This window comes from Cervus elaphus, chromosome 9, assembly GCF_910594005.1.
Source record: "Cervus elaphus chromosome 9, mCerEla1.1, whole genome shotgun sequence".
Classification (NCBI taxonomy): domain Eukaryota; kingdom Metazoa; phylum Chordata; class Mammalia; order Artiodactyla; family Cervidae; genus Cervus; species Cervus elaphus.
In genome coordinates, this window is record NC_057823.1 from 56213908 (window position 1) to 56235279 (window position 21372).

At 40.2% G+C, this 21372-nt stretch overlaps 1 pseudogene; it reads left to right on the forward strand.

Moving 5' to 3' along the window:
- The first annotated feature begins 605 nt into the window (after nucleotides 1-605).
- LOC122700801 overlaps nucleotides 606-21372 on the forward strand; it is a 118292-nt pseudogene continuing 97525 nt past the window's right edge.

Here is a 21372-nt window from a genome sequence, read left to right on the forward strand (position 1 = left end):
AGAGGAGAGAGAAAAAGCTGGCTTAAAACTCAACATTCACACAACAAAGATCATGGCATCCGGTCCCATCACTTCATGGCAAATAGATGGGGAAAATGGAAACAGTGACAGACTTTTATTTTATTGGGCTCCAAAATCACTGCAGATGGTGACTGCAGCCATGAAATTAAAAGACGCTTGCTACTTGGAAGAAAAGCTATGACAAACCTAAATGGCATATTAAAAAGTGCCAAAGTGATGGCACTTTGCCAACAAAGGTTCATATAGTCAAAGATATGTTTTTTCCAGTAGTCATGTATGGATGTGAGAGTTGGACCATAAAGAAGGCTGAGCACCGAAGAACTGATGCTTTCAAACTGTGGTGCTAGAGAAGACTCGAGAGTCCCTTGGACAGCAAGGAGATCAAACCAGTCAATCCTAAAGGAAATCAGTCCTGAATACTTACTGAAGTATTGATGCTGAAGCTGAAGCTCTAATATTTTGGCCATCTGATGTGAAGAGGTGACTCATTAGAAAAGACCCTGATGCTTGGAAATATTGAGGGCAGGAGGAGAAGGGGATGACAGAGGATGAGATGGTTGGATGGAATTACTAACTCAATAGGCATGAGTGTGAGCAGACTGCGGGAGATGGTGAAGGACAGGTAAGCCTGGTGTGCTGCAATCCATGGTGTTGCAGACATGACTGAGGGACAGGACAATAACAAGCTGGGCTTTTAAGCAATTCTTCCCTCTGAGGGGGAAAACTGTTGGAGGTAGGCAAAGAGGGAGGGCTGATTTCCACCGTATCCTTAGGAAGACAAACTGTGTGCCTGAAGAAGAGGTGGGGTAGATGGGGGTCTTGCGCCATGCCCCAGCTCTGTAAGGAAGTCCCGCTGTTTTAACAGGGAACATTGACCTCTTTAATCCTGGAGTCTTGTGAATGCAGATGGAAAAAATAGTATATCTTGTTTTCACTTGCCTTACTGCAATTTAGCATGCCATTCAATTATATTAATAGATGCAAACGACAAGTCACAGTAGTTTAAGCAGTACCTTTGACTCTGTCACCAACAGAGCTTAGATATTTTCATAGCACATTACAGATGTTACAGATAGTGTGGAATATCATTTATGCCGAACACTTCTTTGAAATCAATGGCAGCCACTAGATAAACCTGCCACCTGGATTTTGTTATATAATGTGTGTGTTACTGTATCACAGTTTAAAAATAGTTCGATTACTGTGTTTAAATATAAGTGATTTCCTTTGAATCCTTTAAGTTCAAAACATTTTCTTTCTGAGAAGAGAGATCTATAGGCTTTACCAAGTGGCCAAAGGATCAAAGGGATGCATGGTGCATAAGGAAGTGAAGAACTCCTGCTCTTCCTCACTCATGTAGAAGTATTTTACACATATTGCACATTTAGTTACTATATTATACCTCACCTTAAGGAAGAGGAAAGTGAGGTATCAGGTTGTTAAGGAAAATTTCCAAGGAGAGTCCAGTATTTACTCAGTGCTTATTGTGTGGATTCTTTACTGTCAGCTCAGCATCATTCTCTTCTCTGTCTGCATTCCTTGTATCCCATGGAAGAAGCAGAGGAATGAGACATTCTCCCCAATCCCTTAAAAGGAGGACTGTAGGTGAGATCCTGCTGAAGAGAGTCACCGTTTGAGATTTGGAAGGTGGATGAAAGGGCAGGCTATCTTCTCCTTATGATGTCTTTTGGCTATCTTGAGGTTTGCATCAGCTTTGGGGCAGCCTAATGTGATTCATTCACTTCGATGCTGGTGGGAGCTTTGGTTGCTACTTTGTGAAATTTCTGTAGCATCCTGACCTTAGCTAGCAAGGTTTTTCCTGACCTTCCTTCCAAAGTTATTCTAAAGATTCTATAAATCACTATGTTGAAACCCTTCCAGTTTGAAAAACCCAGAAGGGTTTCTGTCCTAACTGAACTATATACTTGTTATGGTCTGGGAACTAATGAGTTAATAGCAGGAGATAAATAATAGTATTTCAGTTAAGATTTTAATAGAAAACAGATGGGATAATTGAAGAGCTTTTAATAAAGGGACTGCTTACAAAGGTATGAGAGAGTTTAAGGGAAACCAAGAATGAATAATAACAGGCTAGTAGGAGCAAGCAGAGAAGGCAATGGCACCCACTCCAGTACTCTTGCCTGGAGAATCCCAGGGACAGAGGAGCCTGGTGGCTGCAGTCCATGGGGTGCTCAGAGTCGGACACAACTGAGCAACTTCACTTTCACTTTCATGCATTGGAGAAGTAAATGGCAACCCACTCCAGTGTTCTTGCCTGAAGAATCCCAGGGACAGTGGAGCCTGGTGGGCTGCCGTCTATGGGTCGCACAGAGTCGATCGTGACTGAAGCGACTTAGCAGCAGCAGCAGTAGGAGCAGGAGCCCAGAGAGAGGCCCAGACATAGTACAAGAGATGTTCCTTTCCACAGGCATTGTGGTCCAGGCAGAGAAGGAACCAGGGGACAAAACACCCTAGCATTTTTCAGTCTTTCAACTCTTTTCTCTTCTGCTAATCCTACTGTCTCAGCCAACTGCATCTGAGGGCAGGGAAATCTGGCTGCTGTGGTAAACAGGGGCCAATTTTCTGGGGGCACAGAATGGGGAAAGAGTTGGAAAAGGAATGTGGGAGAGAAAACAGAGAATATACTGCAAAGAGACGAGAACAGACATCACTATAGGTAAACCTTTTTCATGATTCAGGTTAAAGGAAAGGGAGAAATGAACTCTAATTACACCATAATGTATAAATGAACTCTTACTAGGGAAAACAAAGTGATTCAACTCCTAGCAATACTTCAATTTGTCAGTAAAGTAGTTTTATGTTTTCCCTCTGATGAGTTCTCAGTTTCATCCAAGTAGACCCTGGGGACATTGACTAGATCTGTGATCTGTAAAACAAAGAATTGTTCAAAGATACTCTCAAAGGATATTTCAGACTCAAACATACCATCAGTCTATGTGTTCTAGAGCTGGTTGCACATGGCTTTATGTTAAGGTCACTGTGATGACTAGTATCAAGTTATTCATATTTTCCTATAGACAACCAAAAGCTTTATCTGGTGGCTGTCCCATTAACGACTGAGGTACAAAACACTTGGATTTTCTAACTAGCGTTGAACAGAATCAAACTAGAGGAGTATTGGAAATATTGTCAGTTACTATATTAAATAAAATTTATGTGTCTTTTCTTCTCTAACCAGGTTCATGAATTCTCTTTGTAGGAGTGATATTTCCATTGGCTTTTATCTAGAAAACAGCATGGAATTATAACATCTTGCCAGTTCTTGTAAAGAAGTCACTGGATGCACTATAATTGACCCTAATCATTTTTTTCCCCAATAACAATACTACTTACTCTCCCATCCATCAATCTCATCTTTGTTCATTCTTGTTTCCTTCCAAGATCCCTAGTCTTTATTTATATAATGCTATAAAGAGAGCAGAGATGAGGTCCAGTGGAGAAGAGAGATAAACATTTAATCTTTATATTACATTTTAATGGAATGGAAACCTTATTATCTGGCACATGTATGTATTCACTTGGCCTATTGGTTTCACATACCCATTTGGGAAGTGAAGCCTCCTCTATTTGTTGCAGATACACTCAAAATTCTCTAATTATAGAAATTTTCTTAGAAACTAGCACTAACAGAAGGAGAAGGAAAAGTCAGTTCTGTGATAATTTTTTAACATTCATTACCACATTTTCTTTATTGCTGTTATAATTTAACCTTTGGCACACTGGCTCCTTTGAAAACCTAATGAGAGCAATAGGAAGATATGAACAGTTTATAAAGCCATGTACTTTACAAGCCCCAAAGCTTCAGAGGCCCTCACAGGTCTAGTGGCATCATGAGAGGTTTCTGGGGAGAAATTATACATAGGAAAAAGAGAACTATTAGCATTACTTCCTTCATCGTTTCATGAATGCTATTTCTTGTCTGCAAAAGACCCCAGATCCAGGTACTTTTCTTATCCTTTAGGTCCCTGCTTAAAATTCCTTTCCTCAAATGGGCCATCTTTGACCACAGTATAAAGTAATCCCCAGGCAGTAACCCTAACTTTGTCCCATTTTCTTTATAACACTATTTTCTTGTGGTATTGGGAATTTGAGTGTTATAGTTGTCACCCTGCAGTAGAAAATACACCCCATAAGAATCTTTGACTAGTGATGATTTATACCTTGCTCTGGTCATGTGTGATTTCTTTCTAGTGCTTGTACCAATATTTGCGTTTGTTTACAAAGGACAGTTTTAGTGATCTGAACCGGACTGGATATTTAAGGGCATGGTTTTTAATTCCTAGTGTCTACAATCAAAATTATGATCACATAAAAGGAGAAAAACTAAGCTAAAAAACTGAACATATGTAGATGTTTGGGCTTCAGGGAATCAATCTCCCATTAGGATGCTAATAAATGCATAATATCCCCATCCTTAATTAATTGGTTAACTAAATAGAAAGGCTTCGGTGAAACAGAAACATAATTATTTAACGTGGAAAAATCAAGAAGGCTGGATGAATAACAATTACATAATTAACAAATAATAAGGAACATTTGAGTTACAATTAATCCTTATTGGCAGCTCAGTAGCATCCACCAGAATCTGTTCCATTTCATTGCAAACTGGGCCTTTCAAGTTTAAATAATTTTAACACTTGGTCTGTAATATAAATCCACTTATTAAAAATGTTCAAGATCAACATGATACATTTAGCGACAAGAGCAAGGCCAATTAAGAAACTAATTTGTTCAAGTGAAGATGTATTATTCCCCATGCTTGAATACAAAGGATTCTATTGTGTGAATTCAGTACATTTCTTTGTAAAACAGTTATTCTACTCATGTGTTACATTGAAAATAACAGATGCAGCTGAGGGTTAGAGAGGCTGTGGTCCTGGTAAAAGTCCGTCAGATGATTGCTAATAAGACTGTATTACTTAGGGTTCTTCAGAGAAACAGGAGAGAAACAGAGAGATACAGAAATACATAGATACACATACATACACACATACAGATAGTATGCATAGACACATACGGGTAGCATCAGTGTGGGATGTATATGTGTGTGTGCATGTATGTATATTATGAATGCATTGTGTGGTTATTTGTATATATGTATAAAGAGATTGATTTTTAAGGACTTCACTCACAGGATTATGAGGGCTGTCAAGTCTGAATTCTGTAGGCCAGCAGGTTGGAGACTCAAGGAAAAGTTGCTGACACTGGTATATGAAGGCAATCTGGAGGCAGAATCCCTTCTTCCTTGAGGCACCTCCATCTGTTTTTTGAAGGCCTTCAAATGATTGAAAGAGGCCCACTCACATTATGGATAATAATTTGCTTTACTCAAAGTCTACTGATTTTAATGTTACTCAGAAAAAAACACCTTTACCACAATAACTAGACTAGTGTTTGACCAAAAACTGGCAATCATGGCCTTGACAAGTTGACACATAAAACTAATCACACAATGTGTAGAGACTGAATTGAGATCCCCAGTCCCTGGGGTTCTGATGTAATTGGTCTGGAATCAGATCTGGCATGAGAAACTCTTAACCACCCTCCTCAGTTTCCTTCCCCAACTACTCTCCCCAACTTCCTTCCCCACTCTATGCCTACCCGTGATTCTAATGCATATCAAAGTTTGAAAACCAAGGACTAGAAATCTGACAGAGATCCTAAAATTAGGAGAGGAAAAAGGAAAGGCAATTTATAGAGAATTTTATAAAGTTGAAATAGAGAATTTTAGGGCAAAACTAAACATAACCTTAGAATTGAAAACAAACAAAAATGTCCTACCTAAGCTGGGTCTGGAATTTAATTCAAATCCAATGATTTTTTTCACAATCTTCCTAGATCTAGCTAGATTTTAAATTCTAATGTGCAAGAACTCCCAAAACTAAGTGTCTCTGTCCATTACATAGGGAGAATTAATAACTAGATTTTAAAGAGGTTAAACTTTTAAAATACTATTTGTTAGATTCCATACTATGGTGATTGAAATCTTATGACCTGTGTGCTGGTTCTCCAGGCACTTGGAGGGAATGTTGCAGAAGCAATTCTGAAAGGCAACACTTTGGCCAATGTTTCCCAGAGTGGGTACTGTGGAACACCAATCCTTGAAGACTTGGACTTTGAAGAGGGTTTCTTGACCAATTATGTATGAAAACATTGCACATTAGAGCCTCCAATCCCTGGAGAATCATAATTTAGTTTTGAAAATAAAATCTTCAGTAAATCCTACTGTAGAAAAACTGGTAATTTAATTTTGTTTAATTTAGCATTTCTCAAATACAACATGCACCACTTCCCCTCTGCCCATTCACATCCCCAAAAGGACAATTGAAGAAATGCATTTAAACAATTAAAGACCAAAACCAAAAGACTTTACAATCAGAAAAATAACTGCATGATTTGCACTGCATTTAGAGAACTGAATAAAACAGTCATGGTTAGATGCTTCCTTAAAGAAGGCTGGGCACATTCCCAGCTTGCTGAATCACTGAGCTAAATTCCTAGAGTTGAGGTTATTACTTCTCCCTTCATTCTACCCCAGAATGGCACAAAATGGTCATGTAGGGTGACCCCATAAACCAAAAGACAAATTGTTGGCTGCCTTTGCTAAAGCAGAAATGGTTCCTTTAGCAAAACTGTCACTGGGGAAAAAAAAAAAATCTGAAACACTTAACTAGGACTGATAAAAACATGTTGAAACAGTGAGGCCTCTTAGTGGTCAACTAGATTAAATCTTCTGAACCATCTGCATTAGAAACTGGGGTAAAAAAGCCAGTTTGCACATCACTGTTTTCTGGCTATTTCCATGAAGCCAGGTGAGCTTTGCACTGGAAGCTCTAGAAATTAGGCGCTGGCTGGCACATGGGTAGCCTTTCAAACTGCAAAAATGTACTTTCTCTGAACACACAAATCAGAAAACGATATCCCTTCCTCTGGGTTCTTGGCAGCCTTCTGCCAGACCTAGGGCTTGTGACAGGATTTCCCCTTCACTAGCCCCCGGGTTGGTGCCCTTATGTGGAGCATATCAATATATGTGGGGGTTAGGAGGTGGGGGTGAATCTAAGCAGAGAGATAAAATATTTTAAAACAGTGATGAGAGGCACTCAAGCTGGGATGTTCAAACTTATTTCAGATCTTAAGGGTTTTCCAGAGTGTTGTACACGTATGACTAGTAGTACATGTGGAAAACTTATGGCATGTTTGTTTGAGCTTAAGATAACTCTAGACTTAAGTTTTCCTTAAAAATGAGAAACTATTTCCATAACTTTAATAGCAGAATGATTTGGACCAAAACCCATTGTTCCATGAGCAGATTTTAGAACATTCACGTATTCATTCATTTACCCAGCATTAAACATATCGAGCAACTTCAATGGATAGAAAGCTGTTCAAGTCCCAGATGATACTGTGGAAAACAAGTTAAATATTTTTTTTGTCCTTTCTGAGCTTACACTCTAGCAGAAGAGATGAGACAATTAAATAATGACCATAAATGCAAGAGAGTCATGGCAGAGGGAACACATGGAGGTGAGTGGGGAGACATCTCTCTACTCTACCCTGATTTGACTTCCCACCATGAACAAGGAAGTGTCCTGAAGAAAGAGTCCCCAAGGACCAGTCAGAGGCAAAAAAGTAGGAAGGAAAACTATAGAGAGCTTAGAGAATCCCAGAACAAGGAGAACTTCTCTAAATTATATAATTGTTGAACAGGAGGTATATGTTGAGGATATTTATTTGGACAGAGTACAGATACTAAAGGGCTTTTAAAGTTACACTATGGGCTGCAGTGTGATGAATTAGTAAGAAACAAGAATGGAAGCAGGAGACAATTGTAATAATCCAGGAGAACTGTGATAGTGGTAACAGGAGTGGAGAAAAGTGGGTGAATTGGAATTCTTAGCAGGTAGAGGCAGCTGGGCTGACTGGACATCAATTAAGAAAGAAGAATTAGGATAGAAGGAGGTGAAGGGACAGTTTCCAAGGATAACTTTTAGGTTTCTGGCTAAGGCAACTTGGGGAATAATGGTACCGTTCAATGAGGTACAGAGGCAATTCTAGAACAGAAGCTTGTTCAGTTGGAGTTCCATTTGGTCATATTGGGTCTGAACAGTCTATGAGACTCTCCAGTGGATATGAACAGTAGGTAGGAACATTTAGGTCTGGAGCCATTGGAATGAATGATGAAATCATCCAGACAGAGAGCACACAGAGAAAGAAGTCAAGGGGCTGCAAGGGGCTTGATAGAAGTCTGCACAGGAACTAACAGCTGTCAGAGGAAAACAGTCAAACCAGGGTTTTGAAGGTGCAGAATCCAAAAAAGGGCAAACTTTCAAAAGGGAATTGTGATTGGAGTCTAAAGTCATAGAGATACCTATAAGGACTAAGAAGTGTCCATTATATTTGAGATTTGGAGGTCACTGATGACTTGAAAAAAATAGTGTGTTTAGTGGACACTAGGAGAAGAACTCAGAGATAACAGAATGGGCAGGAAGAAACAGAGAAATGACAAAACAACTCAGAATGAGTCTGGCAATGAAAGAAGAATAGGAAGAAAGCTTGGAAGTGTAACATGGTCGGACCAGTTCATGGCTGGACAAAAGAAAAAAAGAGTTGAAGAAAATGAGTATGTTGGCATTGAACAGAAAAAAAGACAAGGCTAGAGATACAAGAGAAAAGAAAAAACAGTGATGGGGGCAAATTCCTTGAAGAAGCCAGAATAGACTAGTTCAAGGAGTTAGTCTTGAATAGAATGATGGCATCTCTTCCCAAGGGGCAGAGAGGAAAGAACAAAGTCTGGGTGCAGCATGAACTGAGATGCACCAATTAGGAAAGAAATTATTGGAAAAAAACTATTTTTTTCTATCAGTAGGTGGTAGGATAATCAGCTAAGAAGGATGGGTTTATGTATTCACTGTACTTATTTTATACTCTATTATTCTTCATTATCCTGTATTTTCTCAAAGAATGCTCAAACTACCGCACAATTGCACTGATCTCACACGCTAGCAAAGGAATACTCAAAATTCTCCAAGCCAGGCTTCAACAGTACGTGAATCGAGAACTTCCAGATGTCCAAGCTGGATTTAGAAAAGGCAGAGGAACCAGAGAGCAAATTGCCAACATCCGCTGGATCATTGAGAAAGCAAAAGTGTTCCAGAGAAACATCTACTTCTACTTTATTGACTATGCCAAAGCCTTTGACTGTGTGGATCACAAGAAACTGTGGAAAATTCTGAAAGAGATGGGAATACCAGACCACCTGACCTGCCTCATGAGAAATCTGTATGCAGGTCAGGAAGCAACAGTTAGAACTGGACATGGAACAACAGACTGGTTCCAAATCAGACAAGGAGTATGTCAAGGCTGTAGATTGTCATCCTGCTTATTTAACTCATATGCAGAGTACATCATGAGAAATGCTGGGCTTTATGAAGCACAGGCTGGAATCAAGATTGCCAGGAGAAATATCAATAACCTCAGATATGCAGATAACACCACCCTTATGGCAGAAAATGAAGAAAAACTAAAGAGCCTCTTGATGAAAGTGAAAGAGGAGAGTGAAAAAGTTGGCTTAAAGCTCAACATTCAGAAAACTAAGATCATGGCATCTGGTCCCATCACTTCATGGCAGTAGATAGAGAAACAGCGGAAACAGTGGCAGATTTTATTTTTGGGGCTCCAAAATCACTGCAGATGGTGACTGCAGCCATGAAATTAAAAGACGCTTACTCCTTGGAAGAAAAGTTATGACCAACCTTGACAGCATGTTAAAAAGCAGAGACATTACTTTGCCAACAAAGGTCCGTCTAGTCAAGGCTATGGTTTTTCCGGTGGTCATGTATGGATGTGAGAGTTGGACTATAAAGAAAGCTGAGCGTCAAAGAATTGATGCTTTTGAACTGTGGTGTTGGAGAAGACTCTTGAGAGTCTCTTGGATTGCAAGGAGATCCAACCAGTCCATCCTAAAGGAAATCAGTCCTGAATGTTCATTGGAAGGACTGATGTTGAAGCTGAAACTCCAATACTTTGGCCACCTGATGCGAAGAGCTGACTCATTGGAAAAGACCCTGATGCTGGGAAAGTTTGAGGGCAGGAGGAGAAAAGGACGACAGAGGATGAGATGGTTGGATGGCATCATTGACTCGATGGACATGGGTTTGGGTGGATTCCGGGAGTTGGTGATGGACAGGGAGGCCTGGCGTGCTACGATTCATGGGGTCACAAAGAGTCGGATATGACTGAGTAACTGAACTGAACTGAACTGAGTGCCAGGAAATTGACAAAATGCCAACTATCTTTTTAACTATGCAAACACACACACACACACACACACACACACACACAACCTTTTAAAACATGGCTTAAGATAATTGGTTTATTTATCCTTATAACTTCTTCCCTCATTTGGGTTTATGGATGATGTCTAATATTTAGGCTCGAGTGAAAGATCCCATCTCATCCAGAGAAAAGCTGTAAAGCTTCTGGAAGCTATAGAGGGCAGTTAGAAAGATTGCTTAAGGAGAGGCTCTCAGCTTGCCTCTGTACCACGCTCTTCGGAGGTGACCCTCATCACAGGTCTGTACAAAAACGCAAAACTGACTTAGAGTTCCAAAAACTACACTTGAAATGACTTCATTCTAGAGAAATCTGTAAGTAGTACAAATGCAGCCTCCAGAATGACTTTTGTCAGTGGAAAAAGTTTATTATATATCAGGTCCTATTTTCTCTTTTCATCATACTTATCCTTCTTCCCTGCCTGTGAAAAGACTTTTGGAGAAGAGCTACAATGATGAAATGGTAAAATTTGAGCCAAATGTGAATAATTAAAAAGTTTTTTTTCCACTCAGACCCCTTTTCTTTAGCCACAAAATCTTGTGTCAAATGTAAAATTACTAGACAACCTTCTTAGAAATAGAGTTTATAACTGCTCTCTTGATCTTTTCACTTTTCATTCATTCTTTAATTTGGATTTTTAAAAATTACAAAAATATTACAGGGTCAACAAATAAATGGGCTTTTTTTTTAAGTTAATATTCTCTGCTGTCTTCCTCTCTAATATTCTCCTCCTCACTAAAGGAACCAAAAATAATATATTGGAGTGTTTCTTTCTAGGCCTTTCTTTACTCTCAATCTAATCACTCTTCAGGCTACTTATTGGTCATTAAAATCAAATATCCATTTCTTCTCAGAATACTTATATTATTTGACATTTAAAGAAATTAGAAACCGTTAATTTTTCCTTCCTAAGACCCTCTCTTGTCATGCTTTTCATGACATCTTTCTGGTTATCCCATCTTTATGGTCACTCCTTCCCAATATTTGTTACTAGCTCTAATTCCTCTGCCTGTCTGTCAACTGTAATGTTCTATCCCATGGAGTGAAATTATATCTCAGGAAACTCCATACATTAAACTAAAGAAAATTTTGGACAAAACAAGAATTTGTCCCTCATCTGAATTTTACTGATGAGGAAACCAGGGCAGAGAGAGTGAAGAAGCAACATATCTAGGGCCATTTCAGAGCCTGAGCCTTGAACAGTAGCTTGCTGACTTAAAATTCAGATCTTGAAAATGGTCAGCAACCTACCAATTTCCTGGTATATTTATGCTTTTTTATTTCCTCTGCTTAGTTGTAACAGAACTGCAAGGCAAATCTAATCTTGAAAGGTTTTATGATGGCCACCATAATATGCTATATAGGAATTCACCTGGGGAAGCCAACAGGAAGAACTTAAGAGAAGAGTCTGTTTTATTATCCTGTGAGCAAAAAGGGGTAAATAGGCTCCCATAGAGATTGGGATGAATTATAACTGGCACAGAAAGAAAGCTGAAGTTATCTGTAAAAAGGCCCCTTTCAGAAGTGTTTAGGAAGCTACAGGCACTGGGTACAGCCATAAGCCAAGCTCACCTAACAGCTCAACACAGCGTCTATAGTAAAAGCCAGTGAGTTAGCATTCAGTGTTTCGGGGTACCTTGTTTGTGCCCAGAGTTATGCTAAACCCTTTGTATGTGTGTGTGTGTGAAGTCGCTTCAGTAGTGTCCAACTCTCTGCAGCCCTATGGACTATAGCCTGTCAGGCTCCTCTGTCCATGGGATTCTCCAGGCAAGAATACTGGAGTGGGTTGCTATGCCTTACTCCAGGGGATCTACCTGAACCAGGGATCGAACCCATGTATCTTACGTCTCCTGCACTGGCAGGCGGGTTCTTTACCACTAGCGCCACCTGGGAAGCCACATCCCTTTGTATACAGTGACCCTGTTTTCCAAACTCCAAATCAGGGCATATCAAATGATCATAGAAACGATCACTTGAAATTTGGACATTTCATAGCTGCTATGCCGTATAATGTTATAGGATGTAAGTCACAGCTTTTATCACCCAAAATCTGCAATCCTTTTAGTATAACAAGATACTGTGTGCAGCAGGAAGGTAATGTGGAACTCTGGGTATTAGTTTTTAGCTGACACTGCAAATTTTAAAAACAAAAATAAACTAACTAAAGTTTTAATTAAAGCACATCTTTGGAGCGGGCTGAGAAATTCTAAAACCAACTCTAAAAACCTTAGTGATCCCTCTCCTCTGTCTCTGAAAGCAGCTGAGGTAGGAGAGGCTGAGGGAAGAGGAGAGAATTTCTCTGAGTTTGTCTCAGCTGCAGAGAATGACCCCATCTAAGGACATCTCTTCCTGGGGCCCATATCCAATGGTTTGACTGAGACAGGGAATGAAGGAGAGGCCGTTTTTGGACAACTCTGAGGGTTGTGAGAGCCCCAGACTTCCCTGTGGTATAAGCTGAGGACGCCCCTGGGCCCCATACCTACTCTGTTCTTTCCCTGTGCAACTGCTTCCATCTCTTCCTGTCACAGGTATTCATCCCACAAATACCTCTTAGGAATCAACCTACATACTAAATTGTGTCTCTGAGTCAACTTCTAGGAAATCTAGGCCATGCGAGGAGTGGATAGGTACTTCCCTCTCACCTAAGCCAAGCCAGTGGGTTTCCAGGGGACTCCTACAGAGCTTGATACATGTCTCCCAGATCTGGGAAACAAAACAGACTCAGGACCCTCATGGCGAAAGTGAAGAACTAGAGGTGGCAGCATAGAGCAAAAGGCAGGGAAACAAAGGAGAGGGATTGTGCTGCACTGGGAATGGGTTGTCTTATGCTGAGGAGACAACAAATACAAGAGAAAGACAGACATCAAATGCATACAGAGCAATGAGGTCCTGCAAGCAACAGGCCAGGGATGGAGAACAAGACTCAACCCAATGTCAACTCCAAGTAGTTAATACTGAAAATTTGCATATTACAGTTGAAAGAAGAGTTATAGATTGTGTCTGATTTTAGTGAGAAAGATGTTAAAACTAATTAGCAACATCTCTCATGGCTGCAGAAAGAGAGAATTGTAGCACAAATTTGCCATTTCTGGAATAGACAATAAAGAAGAGATACTATATAAATTACAAAACATTTGACATAGAAAATAAAATGTGACTTGCCATCTGCCATGCTAGAACCAGATGTAAATTGTCAGAAAGACAGACCTGCTCAAACTACTCCACTGATGGAAAGCCATTAATGGCTCTGTACTTTAGAATAATTCAGAGGCCCTTCATGTTTGAGCTCCTATCAAGTTTGTCCCATGTTCCCCCTACTAGGCTCTCTCCAGCCACTTAGAGTTTCCTTTTTATACTTCTTTTATATCTCAGTGACTTTGCTGATGTTGGTCCCTCTGTCTAGAATCCCTGCCCCTCACCATTCCTACTTGTTCCTCAATCCCCAGGTCAGGTATTTCCTCCTTTGAGAATCCTTCCTGAAACACAACTCTCTGTCCAAAGTTGATCCCATTCCCCTTTGGGGCATTACTCTGTCTTGATTCATGAAGCATTATCAGGCTATGTTGTAATACCCACCCTTCACTTAGACTGCAAGTTCCTTGAAAGTAGATATTTTTCACCTTTTATTCCCTTAGATCTCAGCCCTGGGGCTGGCACACAACATGGACCAAATATTTTTAAATAAATGAAAGATTCCTAGAACCATTAAGGGATCCTTCACTGAGTGGGTCAGAATTAAATATGATGCTGCAACCCTTGGGCCAAGTGTGACTTAGAGGGGACTGTCCATTGTTTCCCATGGAAACCCAAAATCCAAATACCCAGAGGATCCAGAACAGATGTAACTACAACTCACCTTTGCATAGCTGAGAACTCTTCTAGCACAGACACTAATCCACCACACTTGGAATTTTTGCTATTTAAAGAAGGAAATCTCACCTGACAGATGGATTAATGTTTAGGCAAACTGTATTTGCACAGCTGCAGAGTCGTTCTCAAATAAGATGTTTGAGCTCTCCTCTCTATGCAGGAAATTTGTTGACTAGATGAAAATATTAAACCATTTACACAGAGCTTGGAGAACTGTGGGAAGCACCACATCCATTAACAACATTTATAAAAACTCCTTGAAAGATTTCTACCCTCTTCTTTCTGGGGTGTGTGTGTGTGTGTGTGTGTGTGTGTGTGTAAATTTCTTTAAATAAAGACTTTTAGAATTTACCATGAATCGGGAAAAAATAGAAGCTTGGATGGTCAGGTGTCTAGACAACCCATCAGAAGCCTGACCACATGGACCCTATGGCAGCTCTTAAGCTGTCAAAACACTGTCTGGTAGGGTTTATCCTGGAGTTGGTTCTTCAACTCAGCATCTCGTTGCTCTGCAACCATTTTTCCTGAGTGAAGAACTGCAATGAATGCAATTCAGGAGAAACACACTTTGGTCACAATTGCCTAGAGTGTGCTTGTTCAACACAGTGCTCTTAGAGGACTTAATTCACATGTGTAAGTCGACCAGGGCCATGTATGGCCACAGGACAAAGCTCAGAAGGCTTCCCTATGAGCTGAAAGCAGCAGTATGATATACAGAACCTACCTCATATCCAAATGAGATTTCCGGGGGCAACTCTACTGGTTAAGCCTATGGTCTTGAGGCTTTGGGGTTTGTAGATCTTTGTAGGGTCACATAGGAAGGGTTTTTAGCTCCTTCAGTTATTAAATATGAACTCTTTTAGGTTAGGATAGTGGGGCAGAAGCTCTTGAATGGGTGGAAAAACAAGGTTTTGAGAATTGATGGTACCTCAAATTCATACAATCAAACTTGAAAAGAGTGTGGTGACAGCTAAGGGGTTCCAGTCTTGGGGCTGAAGCTATTTTAAACAATTACAATGGAAGGACAGTAGGAGAAAAAAAGTATGCTATACAGGTCCACTTTTTAAGACTTTTCATGGTATCTAGTGGCTTCCCCGGTGGCTCAGAGGGTAAAGTGTCTGCCTGCAATGCGGAAGACCCAGGTTCAATCTCTGGGTTGGGAAGATCCCCTGGAGAAGTTGCCCCCTGGCAACCCACTCCAGTACTCTTGCCTGGAAAATCCCATGGACAGAGGAGCCTGGTAGGCTACAGTCCATGGGGTCGCAAAGAGTTGGACACGACCGAGCAATTTCACTTTCACTTCACTTTCATGGTATCTAGTGCCCTTCTCTGGAACAAGTGAGCTGGTTGAAAAGTCAAAGTCAACTATTAGCAAATAAAACAAAAAGGAAAAAAGGTTGGGAACATGGAGAAAAACTGAAAACACGTCCAAATATTCTGTCTCTTTCAAAAGGACAAAAAGTCCACGTGTCCCAGGATATTTGGGTCTGTGTTAAGAGAATATTCTTTGCTTCTGTGTAAACACACTATCACATCTATATTCAGTGGCAGAGAGGGAGACATAGAGATGAGAGAGATCAAACTTCAGGTCAGAAACCCCAGTGCTCAACATCTGAATAATCCACTGCTATTACCCTTTGGTAGAAATATTGCAGGCATTACAAACTGGTGCAGCTTTAAGAACCAAAAGGGATACACTGAACAGTCCAAATTACACACAGCCACTGCTATTCTAGGTAGAGGGAAAATCTCTTCATAAAATATTTACCAAACAAATTTTTTTTCATGGAATGACTATAAAACTATGAAAATCAAGAACAAGATGTGTAAGAATAAAAGAGTTGGGATTTTTTAAAATGGGATATAAAATAGTTTTAAAAGTCAAAAGAATTCAATCCATAATGAGGGTGACAACAGATCCATGATAGAATTGACTGAGCTGGAGATACTTGTTGTACAGAAATGACCCTTTCCCCTTCCATCTACTTCCTTCTTCCTTTAGAGGGCACTGTATGGATAAAAGTTTCTCTCAGCTCATCATGTTTTTGTGGAACCACTTCTTTCCAACTGTCAGTTCATTCAGTTTGAGTATCACGGATCCTACCCAATGGCTTTTGGGCTATGCCCAGCCAGGCGTGACCAATCAGAACACTCCGTTCCTCTAGTCAATGGTGATTGGTTCAGGGATGGTCATCTGCCCAAACCAAGGCAATGAAAATATCCCAGCACCTTCTGTATAAACTACTGTTAAAAAAAGTAACTCTCTTTGGGGGTTGCTAATCTGAAGAGCCTCCTTGAGAAAACAGCCAACGGAGAAAAACTGAGCTGAAAAATGAGGAGGGAAAGTGGGCACGTGGTTATCTAGTTGGAGGTCCTAGATCTACTTTAAATTAGAAACATTGTTGGATTTCTTGAATTTCTAGTTAAGTAGGACAATCAGCTTCATTTTTTGCCTAATGTAGTTTGAATAGGGTTCTGTCACTTGCCATAAAATGTCTTACTCAATACAAAAGGGCAGGGCTGGAAGGTCTTAGCTTGGAACCCAGACAACCCTTTAGCTTAGTTAAATTTTAGAAAACAAGAAATACCAGGGATACTGCGGTTACAGTTGACAAAATGGAAGAACACAATATCAACAATAGGATCCAAGCCCCTTTCAAACAATCCTCAAATATTTTTACAGTGTCGTCTCACATGTCTGCAGGCATCTGGGTTCTTTCAAGACAGCATGACAGTTAAGTAGATTGATATCCAGCATCTTCACCCAGTTTTCTCCTTGACCTCCTCTGAGCTTCCTGCCATTTCCCCCAGGTACATGCCACTGTTCCCACCATTCTTACGTGGCTTCTCCTTGTTGTGTGCCTTTCTCTAGTGTAAAATTTGGTACACTGTCATAGATGCTTCCTAATCCATCTACCTCACCAGATAGTCAGCTCTCCCAGACTGGGAATACCCATAATTCATGTTTTAATATCTGGAGCCTAGTATGGAGCCTAACACACTAGTAAATTATGCATTGAATTGAACTTGAGGCTCAACTCAGACTTACTCTCTGACCATCACTCAGTGCCCAGCCTCTGTCTCCTTGAAACCCTCAGAGACTTGTCTGCCTGTGATCTCAGTCTGATACTGTCTCCTGCTTGGCCTTGTCAATTATATAAAAACTGTTACAAAGGTCCATATGGTCAAAGCTATGGTTTTACCAAGCTGTGGTTTTATCAGTAGTCATGTATGGATATGAGAGTTGGACCATAAAGAAGGCTGAGCACCAAAGAATTGATGCTTTTGAACTGTTGTGCTAGAGGAGACCCTTGAGAGTCCTTTGGACTGCAAGGAAGTCAAACCAGTCAATCTTAAAGGAAATCAACCCTGAATATTCATTGGAAAGACTGATGCTGAAGCTGAAGCTTCAATACTTTGGCCACCTGATGCAAAGAGCCTACTCACTGGAAAAGACCCTGATGCCTGGGAAAGATTGAGGGCAGGAGAAGAAGGGGGCAACAGAGGATGAGATGGTTGACTGGCATCATTGACTCAGTGTATATGAGTCAGAGAAAACTCCAGGAGATGGTGAAGGACAGGGAAGCCTGATATGCTACAGTCTATAGGGTCACAAATAGACACGACTGAGCAACTGAACAACAACATGTCTATAAACAGGCTTATTTATTTGCTGAACACTTACCAGATAAGAACTCTGTATTTTAACCTATTCAACCCTCACCATAGCCTCTCTGTCTCACAGATAAAGACACCAGTTTGAGAGGTTAAGTGACTTGCCCAAGGTCACCCAGCCTGTGAGTGCAGTGTCCAGGGATTCAAAACAAGCAGACTGTTTTGAACTGGAGTATTATCAGCACCTTGTGGGCCCAACATGTTTCATTTATATTATCAAATTAGCCTCACGACAACCCTATTAGCTATGATTATTAGCCCCAATTTCCAGATATGACTATTGAGACCTAGTGAGGTTACTTTTCCAAGGTCACCCAACTGCAAGGAGAAAAGCTAAGATTACATCCCAGGGTTCCCAGAACCCACCTCCAATAAGCATTGTGCCCAACAGTTGTCTATTAACTGATTGTTGATTGTATCAGAAGAAGCTACCAAGTAACCTACCTTTAATTACCATCTGTTTTTCTTCCTATTGTTTCATAGGTATAGCAACATCTACTTCATAGGATTGTCATACACCCTTCAATCTATGTTTGTAAAGTTCCAAAAATGTCTGGTGCATAGTAAGTGCTCAACAAATGGTAGTTATCATTACTGTTTACTGAGCGCTTCTTGTGCCAGACATTGTACTGGCACTTTACTTGCAATATTGCATTTAATTCCCACATCAACCTCATGAGGTAGATACCAATATGATGCTCATTTTATATATGCGGAAACTGTAATGGAAATTTCTCCTTGTGTTTCCTCACACTCAGCACAGGATCATAAGATCAGTAGCCTAGTTCCCTAAGCTTCCATTTAGAAAAATGTTAAGTTGCGAAACTATCTCATTCAGTATTGGCTGGCAAGGCTACTGAGGAATATGCTTATTCAATTATAAGTGGTTATATAGATATATTACAGTCCTACAATTCAATTTCATTCTGACACTACTTAGAATTAACACAAGCCCCACAGGTTAAGGGTTCAGTCCACAAAACCACTTCAGTCCACAAAACCACAGGCCACAAACAGGGTGCCCAGGCTATCTGCATTCTGCTTGGCTGTCTACAAATTAGAAGGTTGCCATGACTCCCCTCAGATCTGATATTTCAGTAAAATGGCTCATAGAACTCAGAAAAACACTTAACTTACACTTGTCACTTTATCATACAGAATACAGTTCAGAAATAGCCAAATGGAAGAGATGCATAAGGCAAGGTAAGGATGGGCAGATAGAGCTCAGGGTCAACTAGATGAAAGAGATGTGGCGGGGTTCAGAGCTCCCATGCCTTCTCCAGGCATGCCACCTTCCCGGCATGGTGGTGTGTTCCCAACCTAGAAGCTCTCGGATAGTTAGAGCCCAAGGCTGTACAATTAGTTGTTTGATAGAACAGCATGATACTGTTGTGACTCTCTTTCTTACTTACAAAGTTCTGGTAAAGAGATCAAGAACCCAATGATCACTGGCCTCTCCTTTGCTTCTATTAGCTCCTGATCTTTTGATGATTCCTTAGCCATGGGCCTCAGCTCATAGAAGAAGAGCCTACACATCTACAACTCTGCAGAGTTAAAGGAGAAAGAAAACATATGCTTATTGAGCTCCTACAATATTTGAGCACCAAGGGCTGGAGACATGAATCTATCCTTTCTGAAACTGCTTTGCTCAACAGCTAAAAATGCAAACCTCTTCCTCATCCCCGTTCTTACACATGCTGTTCATGGGGGTGAGCTGGCACAAGAAAGAGTTGGAAATTTCCTTGTTAATTTCAGCCCTGTAGATAATTCAGATTGCAAAAAAAAAAAAAAAAAAAAAATTCACCTTGGGTCAAAAGCATATGGACAAATTATTTGTGCAGATTAAATAATCCAGATGGCTATCTGAGTTACTGAAGCAGAAAAGAAAATGATTTCATCATAGATGGAGCCAATTCAGTAAATTCAGGGAACAACAGATTTCTTTACCTTGCATGACCTGATTTCTTCTCTTCTTCATTTGGCTGGCTTAATTTTACTATGCAACTGCCAAATCTTCACTTCACTTGGGCTATTTAAATAGTAACAATGTTGCCTTTTTATATAAAAGATTAACAAACAACTAAAATTTGGTGGAGAAAAATGACATGTGGAATAAAGGATTAATCAGTTCTGTCACTCTCATTTGGGCAGCAAAATCAAGCCTCTTGTTTGGGGAAATACTGCTGGATGGGATAATTTCCACATTGCCTGGCTGTTTTTCTTTTTAATATCACAGTTGCTTTGCTGTGGTGGAGGCTGCTACAAACTGTTGGCACTATCGCTAGTTACAAAGTATGTTTGCCAAACTACTCAGGGTAGAGGGAGCCATACTGTATTCTTTAATGGTGGGCTTCTTCTGCCAGGGAAAAGACCAGCATAGAAAAGAGCCTCATTCATCTTCTCCCTTTCACCTCCTTGTGGCCTGAACAAAGTGAATGTATCAGATTGTGTGGAAAACACTGGTAGGAATTTCTATGTTCCTCTCTATCCAATACTGCTGTTGGAAACTTTCAGCAGATGTTTCAACCACTGACTTCCTCTTATCCTTGTCCCTTGGTGCACATAGCAGCAGAACCTTGGGAATATGCAGATGGCTCACCTTTCCATTGCTGTGTTTGAAAAATACAAAGGACGGTGGTTCCCAGATGCTTTTGAATCCATCTTTAATAGTCAAACACTCCTGTCAGTTCTCTTCTAAGTATCAAAAATGTAAAATCAGAGGGACCTAGACAAAGTTACAAACTGTAATTCTAGCTCACTCCTGAAAACTCTCACATCAGTGCACTGTATTCTATGAAAGATAATTATACGATCTTTTTTTCCTGTCCCCATTCACAGATGTCAATACATGGTGAGTGGTTTCCAGAAATTTACTTCATTTGCAACTAAAAGCAAGAAGAGAAGGCAACCCAAACCACTCTGGCATCCTGACAGCTCAGCACTCTCTACTAAGAACACAGCTCCATGCCAGTTGCCTCCTGGGTGCCAAGGCAAGAAAGCAGGGACATATTATTTAAGGACACATTTAAAAACAAGAATTAAACTGTCACAGTACTTAAATCTTCTCTCTTTCTAAACCCTCTAAACCAAAGAATCAACCTCTCCCATTAGGTGAAAAGACAATGATTCAGAGTTAAAGGTGAAAAAAAATGAAATATTTTAAATCACTTTCAGAATTCCTTGGGTGAATGATATTTTTTTGAGTATAAAAAAAGAAGAAATCCTTTATTAAAACTGACTACTGACATTAGTGAATAACAAGATCAGAGGGAGGAACTAAGAATGGGCTGAGTGCTATGATCATCATACAATTTTACTCTTAGTTTTGCAGGTAACTTGGCTCTATTTTTCATTCATTCACACATGCATTCAGTGCTGAGACTTCACACTGGCCTCAGAAATAAAAATTCTAGGTAATTTTTTTTCTAGGTAATTTTTATTGCACTTTTACCA